This window comes from Sebastes fasciatus, chromosome 19 (assembly GCF_043250625.1).
Source record: "Sebastes fasciatus isolate fSebFas1 chromosome 19, fSebFas1.pri, whole genome shotgun sequence".
In the NCBI taxonomy this organism is placed as follows: domain Eukaryota; kingdom Metazoa; phylum Chordata; class Actinopteri; order Perciformes; family Sebastidae; genus Sebastes; species Sebastes fasciatus.
In genome coordinates, this window is record NC_133813.1 from 24884826 (window position 1) to 24904795 (window position 19970).

Below are 19970 nucleotides of genomic sequence, written 5' to 3' on the forward strand. Positions count from 1 at the left end.
CTATTTTTACTACAGTAGTTCTCTGGCCACAGTTCCCTTACAACTTTTAAATATGCAACGCTTGATCCTCTTCATAGAACCCATGCTGACAGTTGACCTAACCCTCTTTCCTGCAAACTATGAGCACTTTTGTAGATTGACCTTTTTCATCCAGGATGAAAAAAAAAAAAACTTTTAATAACACAGCTGGTATTCCTGGGTGAAAACATGACATATGCTGTTAAGTGCCCTACAATGAGACGAGATGGGATTTTCTTTCATCTGTTTCTCTCCCAAGACTGAACATTATTTTATTTTATTGGCGAATGAAACTAATGGTTATGTTTATGTACTTTACAGTATGCTCATTAGTATTGTGGATGGTAGCTTTGCGGGAGATTTCTTAGAGTTATTCTAAGATGCATAGTTCCATCTGCTCCGGTGTCTTTCACTCAACATCTGCTCGCTTGTTTCATCTTCGGCGGACATTACATGTGGGATTTGGCGGGTTTCAGCTTTAGTTCTTGCTTTTTTTTAGATGTTTAATCCCACTTCCCTCCCTTTCAACTGAGAAATACTCATAAAATTATGAGCAATTTTTTAACTTTATGATCTGGAAACTGGAACTATACCGGCCACATCAAATCATCTTCACGTTCATTACCTGTTAATAACATAATAATTCCATAATTTGACTGACTATTTTCAAAGCACATACAGCTTTAACAACACCAAGGTATGTAGCTCTCAAGCTGGTCGCCTTTTTACACATTTCTGAATGTGCATTAAAGGTCCCATATTGTGCTCATTTTCAGGTTCATACTTGTATTTTGGATTTCTACTAGAACATGTTTACATGCTGTAATGTTAAAAAAAACACAAATTTTTCTCATACTGTCTGTCTTAATATACCTCTATTCACCCTCTGTCTGAAACACTCCGTTTTAGCGCATTTTAACGGAATGGCAACGGAATTGCGTTGCTAGGCAACAGTTTGGGTCTATGTTTACTTCCTGTCAGCTGATGTCATTCACATATACTGCAACAGGAAATAAATTGGGACACATTTAGAATGTTTACGTTTAAAACTGTGAAATTGTCTAAATATTGTAGATTTGTGACATCACAAATGGACAGAAATCCTAACGTCTTGTTTCAAAAGCTCAGTTTCTGAATACGGGCTGTGTGTGTTTATCTGTGGATTGAGTGTTTTGATACTTTCACAGTATTTATATAGCACTTAAACCTGCTTTATAATATAAAATACATGAAAATCTCACTTTTTACAATATGGGACCTTTAAAAACAACAGACTTTAATTGTTGCCATCAAACTTAAACTCAATATTGATGCCACCATTGCATAGTATGCATACACACTGTAAGTTTTAGTTTAACTATAATTGTAAACAGAAACATTTACCACAACATAAAGACTATCTAGAGGCCGTGCAATAACAACGATATGCGGCAGGCATGCAGGTGATGTAATATTTTATTTATTGTCTTTTAATTATATTCCTCATCCTGAGGCAAATCCAATTTATATTCAATAATGTCCAGAACAATATTACAGCCTTCAGGTCTGAATGTGCCTTTAAAAAAGAAAAAGTCATGAAAATCCAACTACAGCAGTGAGTCCACATCATTTGAAAAGACAGGTCATTATGAAACTCAGTTAATAATTATTTTCTTATCATTCATTCATTGAGTAAATTTAAAATAATGACTGCATGAATGATAAGTATGAATTAAGCTGACCAAACACACGGACACCAGAAGACGTGGTACAAGGTTATAAGAGGTTAGTTACCATAGAAACAGCCCTGAAGGCGATGCCAAATGATCACAAATATGCATGGATCTCTTGTCGATGTCCCTCAGGCGTAAGTGTGACAGGATGTCGTGCTTAGGCAGTAAAACTCACATACTAGGAATGCTAATGTGCTAATGGTTCGCCCATAGGGACATGTAGGATTGACATTAGTGAACATGAAGGATCTATGTTTAAATACCTATTAATATACATGTCTGCTGCCGTGGCAGATGTTCAGCCTCAGCCACTCAAAAGATGCTCAAAGTGAAAGAGACACGCACACACACATACAGTATACAGGCACAGGCAAGGTCAGGTACATGGAAAAATCTATAGGTTGGTACTTCTGTGAAAGTGCTGTGTCAGGTCATTCATGTGCTACTTCTGGAGTCAGTAGCCTTTTACAGCACTCGGTTGTTGCAGACGAAGAGTGCAGCGCTAATCAACTGTGTCTCCTACAAATTATGTCCATTTTGCTCCGGCAGTCGCATTTTAGGGGAAACACATTGCTGCTATGATTATGTTTTCCTTACCACATATCAGACAAAATGTTCAGTACCGTGTTGCACTGTACACATACAAAACATTCACTACCAGTGATTTCACAAGATTGATCCTACAATCTTAAGCAAATGGTTAATGTATGGTTGAGAGTTGGTTTGAACACAAATCACTTGTTTAAAGTTATAAAAAATACATGTTTAAACGCGTGATGCCTTTTTGTCATTCCAGCTGGTTATCGGGTCATTAAATGGGTGTTATCAGTGGTAGCCTCATACTTGTGGGTCAGAACGGGTCTGCTACACCCAATAGTAGGTTTTATCATTGATTCACATGCTGGGCGATCACTGAAAAAAAGAATAAAAGAAGATGGCAGCGACCTCTAGCATTCACAGTAATTATGACAGGAGCGAAAGCGGAAGTCGGACGCTGTAGTATAGACAGCGTGAAACTCCATATGAGGTGGAGGTCGGGGGCCATGGATGGGACACAAAACACAGGACTTTCACTCAGGAGATCAGGGTTTGCCTCCTGTGTGAAACCAACAACCTTTAGTTGTCTTCAGTTAGTTGTGTTCACAACCTTAAGTTTCACTCTCACTTTTCAAATGTAGTTATTTTAAGCCAGAACACAATCTTTCTTCCTTAAACTTGACTCAGTGGTTTCGTTGCCTAAACCTAAAGAAGTTGTAGTTTTGTTGCCTGAATCTAACTGTTGTTTTTTTTTGCATAAACCTAAAGGAGTTGTAGTTTTATTATCTAAACATAAAAATGTTTTAGTTTTGTTGCCTAAACCTAAAGAAGTTTTAGTTGTATTGCCTAACCCTAACTGTGTTTTTGCCTAAACCTAAAGAAGTTGTAGTTTTATTGTCTAAACCTAACTGTGTTTTTGCCTAAACCTAAAGAAGTTGTAGTTTTATTGTCTAAACCTAACTGTGTTTTTGCCTAAACCTAAAGAAGTTGTAGTTTTATTGTCTAAACCTAACTGTGTTTTTGCCTAAACCTAAAGAAGTTGTAGTTTTATTGCCTAAACCTAACTGTTTTTTTTTTTTTGCCTAAACCGTAAATTTTTATTCAGTGTGTTCATGTGTTGCTTTTAAGTTTTCACTTTTACAACATAGTAAGGCATAGCAGGCCCCTACTGACCCACATCTATGAGACTAATAACGCACATTGAATGAGCTGATAACATTCAAATCGGTTGGTCATTCAGATATGACGTTACGATGACTTTAACACTAATGTTCTTTACACAAGTCCTCCAAATTAAGCGATAAAATACATTCAGCCCTCTAGAGCGGCATGACAGCATCGTTTGTCTGTTCCTTCCCAAACCGTTACAAATCACTGTTGAAAAATAAATCTGTTGACGTGACAACACTATGGTTGAGGTTTGGTGAAGTTTAGGAACAAAAACAACTTTAGATTTAAGGAAAGATCATGATTTGGGTTGATCTTCGCTGTCATGCTTACTATAATAAACACAGGGTTGAGGTTAAGGTTATAGGAATGATTAGGGTCATGCTTTTAAAAAAACAAAGTTAACTGGTTCCTACTTCCATCCACCTTTAATGTGAACATAGCCATTTTGGGAACTTGAGATGAATGATGCTTTCATTCTTCTAAGAGGATACTGCTCTTATTCAGATGTAAGTTAAAAGAGGTGAATGTCTGAAAGAAACTTAATACAGTCATACAATCTAAATCACAGTATTCACAATAATCACAGTTTTGGAAAGCAAATTTACATAATTTGTGGCCGCAGCTTGTAATCAGAGTGTCAGAGTACACAATAATTTAAAATCTGATTGCAAGTGAGGTCACAAATTGCCGCTAATAGGCAAAACAAAATCAGTACACACACGCTGATCCAATAGCAGTTTATCTGCAATAAGATAAGAAAGATAAAACTGAGAAGTTAATGTATCTATCCCTAGCAGCTCAGCCAGATAAGAAAGCTTTTAGCCATAGCTCACAATATCATTCCACTCCAATTTGAATATTCAAATCTGATCATTTGCTGCGTTGTCGGCTGCTGTTGCCCTGAGCTGCAATATAGGTCGCCGATGCTGAGAGCCAGTGGCATGTGCCAACGGCGCGTCGACTCACCAGCATCACATCGGTCATGGGTCAGTCTGTGAATCTACCCCTCTCTCCCAAATGACTGCTCAGCTGTTGAATTTTTCAAAATTGGGACACACTGTATGTACTGAAAATAGAAGCTTCTCATCTCCATCCAGGCTTCATTTTTATGAATCCCAGACTATTTGAAATGTTTTAGCAAATGTTTCTCTATTCTTAAGGAATAATTGGAGGTAGCTAAAATGTTCCAGCAGGGAGTGCTTCTCGCTTGCTCGTCAGCACTAGGATGATTGGAAAAGATTAAAACCTTCTCTGTGAGAGGCCTAATTAAAATTCTTCAGAAAGATTATCGTCCCATGATTGTTCACATCCTAAATTGAGGCTTTTTACGCTGGCAGACACTTAGCTGACTCATAGAAATAAGTAATGCTTTAGATTTGTTTAGAAACTTTAACAGGAAGTGTGGAAGTCAGACACATTTTTGAATTAAAAATTGAATTTACACATCCAAAGAAAATCACACTGAAGATATTCTGTCAGAGTTAAAACTTTCATGACCATTATTCATGAGCAAGTCAAGTTTGTGGCTCTCATGCACTTGAACACGACCGTCAAAATCACCACAATTTTAGCAATTTCATTGGCAATCAAATCTGATCCCCTCAACCCCCTTTTAACGTTTGAAAGTGTGTTCCTTACTACAACACACTGACAGTTGTCCAGAGAAGTCCAAACCTGCAAAGTGCTTTATAAGAGGGGCTCAATTTTCTTAACATGTTAAATCCCCATCACCGCCTTGTCTATCAATAATGACTCGAACCAATTATGAAAGACAAAGACTACAGTTAAAGCGCTGGCATTGTTTTGTTGCTTGCCTGTATAACTTGTTTTACACATCATGCTCCAAAGGCTGTGCTCAGTAGGTGAATGGCTATATTTAAATTCATACAATAATGAACCAATTAGAAATAAGGCGGATGTCTGATAGGACTGGCAACTAATTATACTTCTAATAACTCAAAGATAGAATATGTAACTGTTGTCGGTTCCTGTTTGTAAACACACAGCATTCAAAGTTGGCCACACCTCCACGGCTCAATGAGCAGAGAGGGAGAAAGAGCAGAGGTGGTCGACTATAGCTATAGAGTGACTGAAGAGAGAGAGCGGCGTTAACGAGAACAATGCTGCAAATCCGAGAAATAAAACCTTATTTTCGGATTATTTCCCGGCGATTAGGTTCTAAAGCACAAATAAACACGCTAGTAACTCCACACAACTTTGCGGGAAGGTGCAGAGTTGCCGGATTTTAAAAAAATGCTGGCTTCCTGTCTGCTGGCTGTGGCTCAGCGCTGCACTCACAGCACAGAGAGGAGCAGGGAATCACTGGAACACATGCACATAACGCAACAATGGATTTATTAAGAGAACTGAATACAACGTTGGAGATGTGTCCCCGTTCATTCCTATGAAAGTTGCTCAGTGGCGCATGAAGCTAAAGTGGCTCGACTTCCGAGTGGAAAAGTACCCGGATCTTCCAGCCATCCTTCGCATCCATCGGGCCCATGGAGCAGGCGCAGCGGCGTTCGCTCGGTCACATGGCTCGGTCACGGGATCAAAGCTGTCACGCTGTCGTCACGGCTTGCTAACTCCGCCTCTGTCTCATTCACATGAACATAGGAAGGGAAATAACTCTGGATTCAGCTCTTAGTGCATTTTACAACTTTTAGGACCTAATGATTTAAATATAGACTATTCAAATGGTTGTACTGGTAAATTGATTCACCTCAAAAAAATTCTATGGGATTATGGTTTTCTATAGTCTATGGGAAAAAGTATTTTTGGGCCCAAAGACATCACGTTACTGACACGGAAGTTGTAGTACCGCCGTTTGGCCACTACAAAAATTGGCATCAACGACCGGCGCTTTTCCTGGGATCTTGAACACAACCCATTCCCATCCATGAAATATGGCCGCTTTGTCATCTAACAGAGTAAAAGGGGGACTTGTGAGTCGGTATCAGAAGCCGAGGGGCGTGACAAAGTGGCGGTTATCGGCTGGGGACAAAGGCTGATTGCAGACGTCCAGAAGCGTCCAGAGTAAAGCAAAATGTGAAGAAAAGAAAAATGACAGGCAGAGGGCTGCAGTTTCTCTGCAGAAACAGACACCGCTTCACACTTCATATATACCTTTAAGTACGTAGTTTCACTTTTCAGATGTTTGTTTCTTTGGGTTAAATCACTCAACCAATTATCAATCACTTATCACAAGGCCCTGCCACTATAAATTGCTATTTGCCAAAGCACTCTTTCACTTATTACTTTAAGACAACCGTTTGGGAAGAGAGAGAGAGAGAGATAACATGTGCAGCAACCATGATGCACCTCTAGAACCACATAGTGTTTTTGATGAGAATGCTATCCTGAAAATCTTTGGTGGATCTGGATGTTGGATCTTTTTCAGCGTGCATCCTGGAAATCACTGTCAGTGCAGTGGCGAGTGCACCGTACACCCCTGGAAGCTGTGAATACCACAAACACACTGAGCCATGACCAACCAGTTAGATGTGTGCCACGGAAGTGTGAAGACGTTTGTGCACTGACTTTGTTAAAGCGCGAGGCCAGAAGGAAATCATCAGCACAGAGTGCGCCGAGCGGATTGGGTATGTACTAGGGTGTTGAAAGGATTTGTTTTGATGTCGAGCAATTGGCTAAAATGAGAAAAATAAGGTTACAGTTAAAAGTAACGGAAAGTAACTGGAGTTTCCTTTCATTTCTAATTACAGCATGATGAGCTGGGCACATGACCAATGATGTTTACATGCAACTAAATTACTTACAATGTTCATTGGCCAATGCAGGATGCAGTGTGGCATATACATTTTTTTTTTTTTTTAGGAAAATCCTACTCATTCTGCCTTTAAACCTACATTAATAGATTTGTTTTAACCACTTGACCACCAACAATGACATCGCATCACCTTATAATGCGGATATGGAAATATGTTAGTCGGCTCTTCAGCTGCTAAATGCTTATCTATGTTTACCAGTTAGTTGCAAATGCTGTCTGCCTTTCAGTGCCGGGGAGGTAGCATACAGTGTATAGTGGGCTTATCTTTTTTTCTGAAAACAGTCTGTGCTGCATCTGTGAGGATGCATCTGCGAGCAGCAAGACTGAACAAGAACAGTAAAGCTATGGGCCCTATAAGTAGGGATGCACCGATACCACTTTTTTTCAGACCGAGTACAAGTACAAATACTTACATTTGGGTACTCGCCGATACTGAGAACCAATACGAGTACTTTTCTGTTCCAAAAGACCCTCATTAACATCCCGCCGGAGGTTGTGAGCGACACACAGCAGGCTGGGGAGTCCCGCATACGAGGCGGTGCACCGCGACCGGCTCTAGGTCGGCTTGGAAAGGCTCGGGGCGAATGTGCTTCCTGGGGCCGTGGCCAGAGTGTCATCGGGGCGGACTGTCACCAACCGCGTCGTGCCACAGGGTGGGGCTCGGCCCACGTAAAAGGTGCCAGGGATCCGCAGCGATGTCTGCAACATGAGCAGAGTATCGGACCAGATACCCGATACTGGTATCGGTATCGGTGCATCCCTACCTATAACCAAAACAATTTGCCCCATAGAGCTGAGAGGAACCACAGAGAGTGGGTGGTAAGTCTCTGTGGGTAAATCCCTACCCGTGTTTCCGTGACCATACAAGTTGTACAAGAGTGCATAACAGAGATAATCGATCCTTTTTTGGGAGTCCATAAATTTACTCCAGTTTTGGCCATTAGTGGAAATGGGATGGGAACCTCCAAACATCAGACATAAATGTCAATTGCTTCGACTTTGGAATAGACTTGCGACGATGTGTGATTAGAGACTCACTAGAAAGATTCTTCATTGGGACATTTTGCACATTTTGTCATCCCTGGGCTAATGAGTTGTCATTCGTTTTGTTTTTTTAGAACAGGTTACTTTGTGATATTCAGGATATTAGGAGAAAAATGCTTCTCATGCATAGAGAGAAATGCTCTGTTGATATATGGTGCAAACAAATGTTGCAAAACTTCATAAACTTCATGTGCACAGTTAAGCTCAGTAACATTCCCATTAGCCCTAGAGATGGGCAGGTTTAATACCACTCCAGAGGAGGACAGACTCTGTTTGTTGTGTGAGAATGAGGTTTTGTTTTACTGTCCTGTCTACGAGGACATAAGGGATATACTTTTTAATAAAATGACCTTGATTTATGTTGATTTTGTTTTGGCTGGATGACTATGAAAAACTTGATTTGTGCTTTAGGAAGGGAACATTTTTTGTAGTGGATTTTATTTAACAAGCTTAGCAGCAAACTAGAGATGTTACCGATACCATTTTTTCCTTCCTAATACCGATTCCAATACCTAAACTTGTGGTATCTGCCGATAGCGAGCACCGATCCGTGATAAAAAAAAACATTTAGTTATTATTATCATAACAGCTGTTTACTGCTGACCATGTAGCTTCTAAGAGAATCTCCTGCTAATATCTGCTTTATTTTACTGTTTCACTTCCAGCTGTTTGGGAGTTGTGTTAAGCTGCTGGTGATGAAAACCAACATTTCCTGATTTTGCTGCTTCATAATAAAAGCTTCTAAATAACAATATAATATGAAGACTTTTATTGTGAAGAATATTGGAAATGAAATGTGTCTAGTTACAGCTGACTTCATCTCACCGTCAGTCGGTCACATACACACTTCTTTACTCTTTGGCTGTATTCAAAACCGCATACTACACTAGTAGTACGTACTGATTTGGCCAAAATGTAGCATGTAGTATGCAGTATGCGAACAAAAGCAAAATCCACATTATGCCCAAAATACCAGGATGTCATACTGATATGGAAAAAATCTCCAGTATGCAACGGACCAGTCTACCTCGCCTCTGTATCCCACAATGCAAAGCGCTTTAATGTTACAGGCTACGGTTACAACAACAACAACAGCAGCCAAAAATGGCTCATTTTAGCTATTTCATCACTAAATTCACTTCTGAAATGTTTTGAGGCGAAAAATCAACTGTGTAGATTTTGAATATTAACAGTTTTACAATTTTGATGACAAGAGGCTTTTATTTCCTTGTTGACGGATAGTTTGTTTAAATATCACAACATAAATGTCCATTATAAATTAACAGGAACTTGTGTTCATCTGCCTTTTTGGAGTTGAAAAGATCCACAATCGCCCGCGGGCCCAGCTCGCTCGCCAGACGGCCAGTGACACTCGCAGACCAGATACAGAGAATCGGGCAGTGGAGTGAGGGAAGAGGAGAGGGAAAGAGCTGCTACTGACGGGGCAGAGAGATACCTGCTGAGACAACATGACCCACTTTAACATTATTCTAATATTTGTAGGGAGATCAGTCCACAGCTTTGTTGCTGTAACTGAGCAGTTTGAGTTAATTTTGTCGAGCAATGTTTTATATTTCCCGTCTCCCCTTGTTGATGATCCTGTTTTGTCTGACTTCACTATGAGCTTTTAGAATAAATTGTTTAAACCTGCAGTCTCTTATAAAGAAAACAAACGTAACACAAACAAAAAAATCTAAGTTGTATTTTTCGATAATATTGCATAAGTGGTACAAGTTTGTTTCTTTGTCCAGTGTTTTAAGAGCTGGTTGAAAGGCTAAAGCCTCACCTGGCATACTGCAAAATATAGTTTCATACTGCATACTACTCAGGAACGCAGCATGCAGTATGTACTCGATACTGCATACTGCGTTCGTCAGTAGTATGTAGCAGGCGGTTTTGAAAACAGCCTCTGTCTCTCGCAAACATGTCACTCGCTAACATTAAGCACACAACCTACGCACTTCTTGAAAGGAGTTTGCTAAAGTTTAAAAAAGAAAAAACAAGTTTGAAAAAACACCTTTAAAATACATAATTCCCCGATGCTTTGGATAGGCAGGAAGTCGTCTCAGGCCCGGCGGAAACCCTGGGATCGGATCGGATTGAATTTTGGGCAGTATCGGACACATTTACGATACTGGTATCGGTATCTGAACAACTCTATTTAAAGTGGTAAAATATCTTTGGTGTCTTGTATACCCATGAGGGTTGAGCACTTTGTGTGTATGACACTATTGTTAATATAGAACTATTGATTGAAGCAGCTTCAACAAGATCTTCCTCATGCTTTAGCTGCCACAAATATTGTAGAATATAACACTGAAAAATGTTCACAGCTAACAGTACACAAACATGTGTTGGGCTGTGAAAGCTATGCAGCATTACATTTCCCCCCCAAAAAATGTATTTATACTACCCACAAAATTACCAAACAGATGCAGGTGGGAAAGAAAAATCTCCACCTCAGATTTGCCAATTGCAGAATCCTGCTGCATTTCATCTCCATACAAATAGGGGCCCTACGACTGTATTTAGTTTAAGATACCTCAGACACAACTTCTAGACTGGAGCAGATCAAATTACATTGCTGGAGGGAATGTGGAAGGCAACAGTGAAGCAAATGAAGTTAAAAGGTTCTATGTGTAATCGCCAGCCAGTGCAGACCTCTATTGTTCAGTGATGTGAAAGACCACAGCAGATCAAAACATCTGTCTCCTTCTCCTACTCACAGTAGCACCGGGCAGAACATTCAACCACAGCTATCACCAAGCCAGCAAAGAACCAGGGCGGTGTCAAAGCAAGATAAATTACTGTGGTTATTACTGTGTTGTCAGAGTTATCATATTTTTAAGGAGTAATAACTGAGCTCTCTGGCAGTGCTAAATGACACAGGGGTCGGGTTTGCAGAGGCTCAATTTAGCATCGCTTTTCACCGGTGTCTCCGACCTGGCAACCACCAAAATGTTAGGTCAAGATGAATTGTTTGCAGAGGACTGTGTGTGTGTGTGTGTGTGTGTGTGTGTGTGTGTGTGTGTGTGTGTGTGTGTGTGTGTGTGTGTGTGTGTGTGTGTTAAACAAATATGCAAAGGTCTGCTTTTGCACATTTGAAAGCAGATGATTTTCTTTTTAAATGACCAACTCAAAACACAAGAAAATGTTGCAAAAATTATAATTCCGGTGCAAAACTCGGAACTGCAGCTTCTGCAAATGAACTTAATAATTCATGGTTCTTACGTAACATCATATTCAGGTTCATCAGCAGTCAGGAGGCTGTGGCTTGCCCACAATAGTCTTCGCTTTCAGGAAACTGAAAGTGCATATATATAGATATTTGTTTGATAAATAATTGATTTCTGTTTTGCTGGTTAACTTTTGATGTGCAATTTATTCCTTGATTGTATCATAAAATGGTGCTTATATGTTCACTCGCAGACATTCAGACTGCGGCCCCCTTGCTGTGAAGGAGGAGAGAGAAGAGGGAGATATACACAGAGAGAGAGACTGGACAGAGGCCGCTGCATTCAGATGACGAAGTGTGTGTGTGTTGAATGCCTAAATAGTTTATAACAATAAAATTGCCTCTGTTGTGATGCTTTTCTGAGCCTGCTTTCAGCTCCCTGAGGCCTCACACAAAAGCCCAAAATTTGTGGCTCCGGTAAATGAAAAAGGATGGCGAAGGAGAGAAGTATATGCAACAATGAATTTCAAAACTGCGGTTGCTTTTTCAGATAGGGAAGCTCCGATTTGACTTTTTCAGTTCCGATACCGATAGCGATACCTGGGCTTTGGGTATCGGCCAATACCGAGTGCCGACCAGTGTCTAATTAATAAGCTGTATGCCTCACTGTGTGGAAGAGACTGGGATCATTCTTTTATGTGTAAGGAAACATCAGGCTTGACTTAAATATTGCTTTTCTAACAAATAAATACATAGATAAACTTTAACTGAATTGTTATTTATTATTAAAATAAATCGCAACTTGGTAAGAAATCTTCAAAATTAACAGGAGTTTCTATAAAACGGTCACTATATCCTGACAGTTTAGAGTACGAGACAGGTAATCTGAAAAAAATCATGTTCCTCTGTGTCCTCCGGTGCTCCTAATGGCATCTACAAGATTTCACAGACCGGAGGAAAACAACCAATCAGAGCCGAGCTGGAGCCTTGCCGTCTCTGAGCAGCTGTCAATCACTCGTGAACTCTGATCAAACGGTCAAACTAGGCAGCGCTGATCAAATATGAATCAATATTCTGTTACTGTAATGCGTACTTCTCTCCTCAAATGTTTTCAGAAACATCTTGTAGTGTACTGTTTTGATGTAAAATGAGTTACAGTTTGTGACCCGGCAGCAAGGTTGAGATCATTTGAGGGAATGCCAAGCACCGCCCACCAGCCGGAGCACAGCCAATAGGAACACTCTTTCTCTGAAATGACCTGTGATTGGCCAAAGTCTGCTGTTGGTCGCAGGTTAGATTTTTCAGAGGAGGTGCAGAAGTCTAGTTGTCTCTCAGAATATATGTATATAGTATATAAACATAGAATTGAATTGAATAGATCGGATCGATATCTGATCCGGTATCGGTGCATCCCTATTCTCAGGCAATACGTTTCTATGCAGTTTAAGTACTGTGTACGGCGGTGAGAGGTGTTAAAAGCCATTCAAAAAAAAAAAACTAAAAGAAAATTTCCTTCTGGAATTGTTAATCAAGGCTTAACATGGTTTGAATTTCATGGTGTGCAAGAATGCAATTAACTACTTGTGATCAGCTACCAACCCTTTAATTATGAGCCTACGGGGTGAGAATTCTTTTTGAGCTTCATATACAAGCGTGGTTTGGCTCCGTGCGGTCTTCCAGGACTGATAGCGGCAGCACATAGGTCAGACAGCCCCTAGTGGGGGTCAAATGATTCAGCTGTCTCTCCAAAATATTGTAAGCTCCCCAGCGTTTCTCTGAGATTTTTTTTTTTGTTGCCACATGTCATTATGTGACCCTGTTGTTTGTTTCGGATAAAAACAGATTTTTGTTTCCAAAACCTCTTGGGAGGCAGCCTTCTGGCCACTACAGCTGCAGCCAGCCCCCACATAAAACAATGCCGTGCCAATACAAGAATACAAAGACAGTGATAGAGAGAGCTGCTGGGTTCTGCCAATACAAGACTAACGCTGTTTTTCTGTCCACCACAGAGACAGTTTGTAAATAATATCCTTATCTATACGGAGATAATGCAAAGGGGAATCATCCATTCCTTCTAATTGTGTTTATGGGTGTTTATTTCCTTATAAGAATCACAGCCACACGCTTTACAGGACAATTCGTCAGTAAGTTGCACTGCCAGAGTCTGTAAAAGGACCCTCTGCTGCTGTATGTTCTCTTTTCAGTCCTTGAAAGCATCATCAACATTGGGTCATGTAAAGCCATGACACAAATACAGCTTTAAGCTACTGCTGGCATTTTCATTTTGGCAATGCGATGTAGAATGCCTTCCCTCTGAAAATGATTACATGTTGCCAGCGCTTTGCCATTGAAAAGGCCACCAGATTGAATGAGGCATACTGGAAAAAAAAAGCTGTTTTTTTTCCTGCAATTTCCGCTGCCAGTGCAATTTTATGCATTGCAAAGTGCACCGTTGGAGACGAAAGCATGAACAATACTGACATGCTGTCAATATAAGGTAAATTTCAAACATTAAAGCCGCAGTAGGCAGAATGTTTTTGGCGTCATTGGTAGAAAAATTCCATAATAACCTTTCAGCATATTATAATTCAAGTGTTCTGAGAGAAAACTAGACTTCTGCACCTCCTCATGGCTCTGTTTTCACGGTTAAAAAAATCTAGCCCGTGACAGGAGACTTTGACCAATCACAGGTCATTTCAGAGAGAGAGCGTTCCTATTGGCTGTTCATTCAACGGAGGCAGCTGTAAACCACTCGCGAACTCCGATCAAACAGTCAAACTAGGGAGCGCTGATCAAATATGAATTTATATTCTGTTACTGTTATGGCGATAGAAAGTGTGCTCCGTCTGGTGGGCGGTGCTTGGTATTTCCTCAACTGATCTCAACATAGCTGCCAGGTCACAAACTTTCTCATTTTACAGCTAAACAGTACACTACAAACATTTGAGGAGAGAAATAGGCATTAACGTAACAGAATATTGATTCATATTTGATCAGTGCTGCCTAGTTTGACCGTTTGATCGGTGAGTGATTGACAGCTGCTCATAAACGGCAAGGCTCCAGCTCGGCTCTTACTGCTTGTTTTCCTCCGGTCTGTGAAATCTTGCAGATGCCATTAGGGAGCACCTGAGGACACAGAGGCACGTTTCTTTTTCAGATTACCTGTCTCATGCACTACTGTCAGGATATAGTGATCGAAAAATATTTGTTTTAATCATATTTGCTTCATTTCTACCCACTGCAGCTTTAACTTTAAGTTCACATTCAGAATGCAGGATTAGTATTAAGCTACACAGTTACATAGAGATCTTGTATTTTTCATTGTGGCCTATTCATATATTTTGTTTAAAATGAGATTTGTGTCATAAATGTATAAGGTTGCATTTTTGTTTCTGTATATATTTGTTAATAATACTATATGAATGGAGCTAATTAGGACTTCCAAAAGAGAAAAACAATGACAAACCAAAAAACTGCAGTGGCAGTCATGGAAGTGCAGATAAACGCTTCCGGACCGATTTCAAACAGAAACAGCGCTTCTCTAATTTCATCGAGTTGGTATCAGTATCACACACAGTTATCTCGCCTTTAGCCACATTAATGACACCCACCACCCGGAGTAAAAGAGCAGGAGCTCCCCTCGCAGTTAGTCAGCGGAACAGCAATCAAAGGCAACGCGAGGGGAAAACACGGAACGGCAACTTTGCCTCACTGCTGGTGACACACACATGCGCAAGCAAGCACGCACAAACGCACACATACAATAAAACAAGCATGTGCGTGCTTGCTTTTTTTTTTTGCTTTGCACGCCACGTACGACACAGACCAGCACGTCCACACACACACAGACACACACACACACACACACACAGATCCAGCTGACTATCTGCTTTCACAGAATTCATTATGGGCTGTAATTCATCCAACACACGGAATCTACAAGAATAATAATAACAGGAAGCATGACATATTCCATATCCAATATCCAAGCTGGGATGGCACACTCACACGCACACTTTTAGTTAATGGATCATGCAGTTTCCGGGATGAATTGATGGATTTCAAACAGAATTAGCTTGAATACAAATATTGAGTGCACAGTGATCTGCAGGCCTGCTAATGCACCTTCACTCTGGATGATGCCCCCCCACCCGCCCACCAACCCCCCTGTAATGCCTTCTTTGAAGCCTCGGCAGGTCGGTCTGCGTAATAATATGCGAACCCCCCCAAGAAATCTCTGAGATCATTGTTTCTCCTCATGAGTGTTTTTATGCTCCTTTCTATCCGCACTTCTTCTGCAGCATCACCGCGGGAAGATGCTGTCTCAACAGCGTGCCGGAGAGAGAAACGCAGTCGAGTGCACCTAATCGAGAGAGGATAACTCATTTGCATAATGTTTTGGAGATGATGGGTTTATAAGATTTTATGAGAGTCATGATATTATTTTTTATAACTGCCTCCGTCGACATTCTTGTCCGGGCGGAGCTTAAAGAAAAGGTCCTTTGCAACACCGATAATTTCGCTTCACAGTGAGAAGAAGAAGAACAAATTGCCTCCATCCTCCTCCAAAAAAAAAAAAAAGGACACCACACCGGCCACATCAGTAACATGCTGACCACGCAACATCGCCATAATTGTGCCACAATATAGCCCTGCCTACCCACGACCACTACCTCGTGGTCACTGATGGACAGAAAAAAATATATATATATATTTATATATATATATATGAGAAACCCTCATCTAATGTTAGAGGTCCAAGCCCGGGATGTAACCGTACTTACCTAAAACTGACTCTCCCCTCTTTGCTGTATTTGTGGTCCAAGATTTGTTAGTTGTCGAGCCAACAACTTCTGCTGGAGCATATGTATCCAGTGCTCATGCTGGTGGTGGCTCAGTCGGTGATGTTGGATTGCGGATGATTTGGCAATCCTTTTCATGCTCAAGGGGAAAAAATCCTCCGTTTCGGCGTGGTCTCGGGCATTGGCGCGCAGAAAGGAAATAAAGTGATGAAGTCCGTCAGGAAGGGGAAGGAGGAGAGGAGAGAAAAAGGGAGAGAGAGCTCTGGATGGGAGATTTATGCCGACGTGTTTGAAACTGTTCTGTTCTCTCTTCTTTTCTTTTTTTTTTATCCCCCCTCTCACCGTAGGAGCCGTTTGCGGGTGGAGAGGTGTGGGATGGATATCTCTAGGAAGGTGGAGGCTGGGATGCACTAGACTGAGGGGCGAGAAAGGGGAGGTACAAAGAATACAGTCTCGTATTGTAGAGGACGGTCATGGCAGACAGTAAGGGGTGGGTCTGGACTGGATGAGGCGGAAGGCGAGGGAGCTGAGGGTGGATGAGGATAAGAAGCCGTGTCGTGACTTTTTTTTCTGATCATGGCTAAAAACATTTAGGCTGCAGGTTAACCCACCAGGGATAGATAGCTTGACTAATTAAGGGGGGCAAAGTTGGGGACAAGGGCAGATAGGATTTATGATTCAGGTTAGGAGCGATTTGGAGAAACTGCAACAAAGTGAGAAGGCGGTGAGTGGCACGGAAGGTTGCCACACTGTGCCACGTGTAGGCTGTGTACTTTGCATAAAATACAACGTGACTGTATCACTGTGTTAATGTAAACTTGGAATGACTCTCAGTGAAACTCTCTTCTAAAAAATCCCCCCATAGCCCAGGCTCTGTGTGGAGTCTGTTTAACTCTATCCTAAAAGTGAATGAAACACTGGTGGTTGCTGTCCATGGTGCTGAAACACAACCTATGTTAAGTACTAGCAGTTGCTGTCCAAGGTACTCTAACGTAATTAAAATGGTAAAAGTCTGGTCGTTGCTGTCCATGGTGCTGAAACACAACCTGATTGTGTCTGAAATTTCATAGTAAGATGCTATTTAGTAAGCTAAGACAGATTTTATAGTATGTCCGAAACCGATGTAAATTACTGCTCAGTGCGTCCGAAAAGATATATACTACTGTTTATTCAAAGAAAAAGTATGTTGAACAAAAGTACATTTATTGAGTATGTGCATAGTATGCAATTTTGGACGTAGCATTGAGTACTGGTGGTTGCTGTCCATGGTGCTGAAACACAACCCAAGTGAAGTACTATTAGTTGCTGTCCAAGGTGCTCTAACCATTTTACTAAATGGTAAAATTGTGGTCGTTGCTGTCCATGGTGCTGAAAAAACAACCTGGTTGCGTCCGAAATTCCATACTAAGATGCTATTTAGTACGCTAAAACAGATTTTGTAGTATTTCCGAAACCATAGTATGACACCGATAGTACACAAATGACATACTGCTTCTAGTGAAATATTATATTATGCAAATGCTGGACGCTACGGCATAAATATTCCAAAATGCAACGCGGTAGTGACTACGTTTGTAACAGACGTCAATGGACAGCTCTGTAACGCTTAATAACGCTTCAATTTAAAGGTCCCATATCATGCTCATTTTCAGGTTCATACTTCTATTTTGTGTTTCTATTAGAACATGTTTACATGCTGTAATGTTCAAAAAACACTTTATTGTTCTCATACTGTCTGTCTGAATATACCTGTATTCACCCTCTGTCTGAAATGCTCTGTTTTAGTGCATTTCAAGGGAGTTGCAACGGAATTGCGTTGCTAGGCAACAGTTTGGGTCCATGTTTACTTCCTGTCAGCTGATGTTATTTACATACACTGCAACAGGAAATAAACTGGGACACGTTTAGAATGTTTACGTTTAAAACCGTGAAATGGTCTAAATATTGTATATTTTTTTGACATCACAAATGGACAGAAATCATAACGGCTTGTTTCAAACGCACAATTTCTGAATACGGGCTGTGTGTATTTCTCCGTATATTGAGCGTCTCGATAGTTTAACAGTATTTATATAGCACTTAAACCTGCGTCATAATGTAAAATACCTGAAAATCTCACTTTTTACAATATGGGACCTGTAAGTATAAGATTCCGTTTTGCTATATAGGCATACTGTGTATAGATAGTTCAGACTCCAAGATTCTTACAAATCGTTGTTTGGTCACATGAGGTTGGCAAGGGTTACTATGGTTATGCGTCTTGCAACCAGCAAGGAAGCAGTGACGACCTAAATTACTGATCAGTGCGTCCGAAAAGATATATGCTACTGTTTATTCAAACAAAAGTATGTTGAACAATAGTACACTTATTATATGTAATGCATAGTATGCAATTTTGGACGAAGCATTGAGTACTGGTGGTTGCTGTCCATGGTGCTGAAACACAATGTTATGTCTATAGGCCTTTTTTCACAGCAGACATTTTGACTTGTCGTAGTAGGAAAAGCACAGGTGTTATTAATAACATTAACGACGGCTCTGTTCTATTCAACTATCCCTCTAAGCCATGACAGTGTGATAGTGAAGCCAATACCAGGACCATGAAACTGAAAGCAGCTAAATGGAGTTGAGCCATCATTAATTTTATCATTCACTCCTGTACTTTTCCTACTGTGACATGTCAAAATGTCTTCTGTGAAAAAAGGCCTTCTCACAAAGGGACAAACAGACCAAAAACGTACTTGTTGACTGAGTGGCAGGGCCGTAGTTTTTGCATTGTTTCTTGAGGTTTGGAGGTTTTAACGACCTGATTAGAAGTATACATTCTACAGTCACACACACACACATTTCTGTGAGTTTTTAAGAATGAATTATATATTTCTAGAGTCCATGTTCTTTAATTTGACTGTTTTGGATATAGAATTAGTATAGAAAGGATTCTGTATTTCTTCACCAGAATTACATTTTTGGCATTGAAGGGAAGGCTTAGAAAAAACATTCAGACAAAATTTACAGTTAAATTACTACAAAAAAAATATGGAAAAAAAATGAATATTAATAGCTTTTTGGTACAATTTGTTAGGGTGGTGGAATTGCACTGGGACCCATTGTTTTTGCTAAAACCCTGGCTACGGCGCTGGGGCATCTTGAAAACAATATTGGTCTAACAATAGTACAAAAGATTTGGAAACTTATTGATGCATGTTACAAGCATAATGTTGGGGAATCATTTAAAACATGTTGATGGGAACTATTTAGACCTGAAGCCTATACTGTGTTGTATTCTTTTTCTACTGCGTTAGACATTAATTCACAAATATATCAACTAAAATCACCCTTGATCAGGACACCTCAGCATTGTACACATGCTTTTGTGTCTTTGATCTTATACAAGACGTGCTTGCATGATTAATACTTGGCACACAGTTGCACATGTAAGTTATATAAACACCGGTCATCATTTTAGGCAATTTATGAATCATACATCCATCATTCATTTGTTGCGTAATGATATTCATGTTACTAGCCGGTTAGCAGCTTATTCATTACAAACCACTTGCTTTACTTAGGATGTCGAGCTTGCGAGGTGGCAATCTTATAACAAGACTTTCTGCCTCAATTACAGTTTTTAATAATTTAAACCCATATAATGGGAAAACTAAACTAGAGGCATTAATAAAAACCCCAGCATATTTCAGTTCTTGTGGGAGTAAAATTTCTGTCTT

General features: G+C 40.3%; 1 protein-coding gene across 2 annotated transcripts in view; it reads right to left on the reverse strand.

Annotated features, from left to right (window-relative positions):
• The window catches only part of brinp1 (bone morphogenetic protein/retinoic acid inducible neural-specific 1), a 220187-nt gene that overhangs the window by 157431 nt on the left and 42786 nt on the right, over positions 1-19970 (reverse strand). The window contains exon 1 of one of the 2 annotated variants that reach the window (XM_074617746.1): positions 16228-16703. The exons of the other annotated variant lie outside the window; for it this stretch is intronic. The gene's annotated coding sequence lies outside the window, so the exon portion shown is untranslated. Of the gene's footprint in view, positions 1-16227; positions 16704-19970 lie in introns of those variants that run through there. 2 annotated transcript variants of the gene reach the window in all.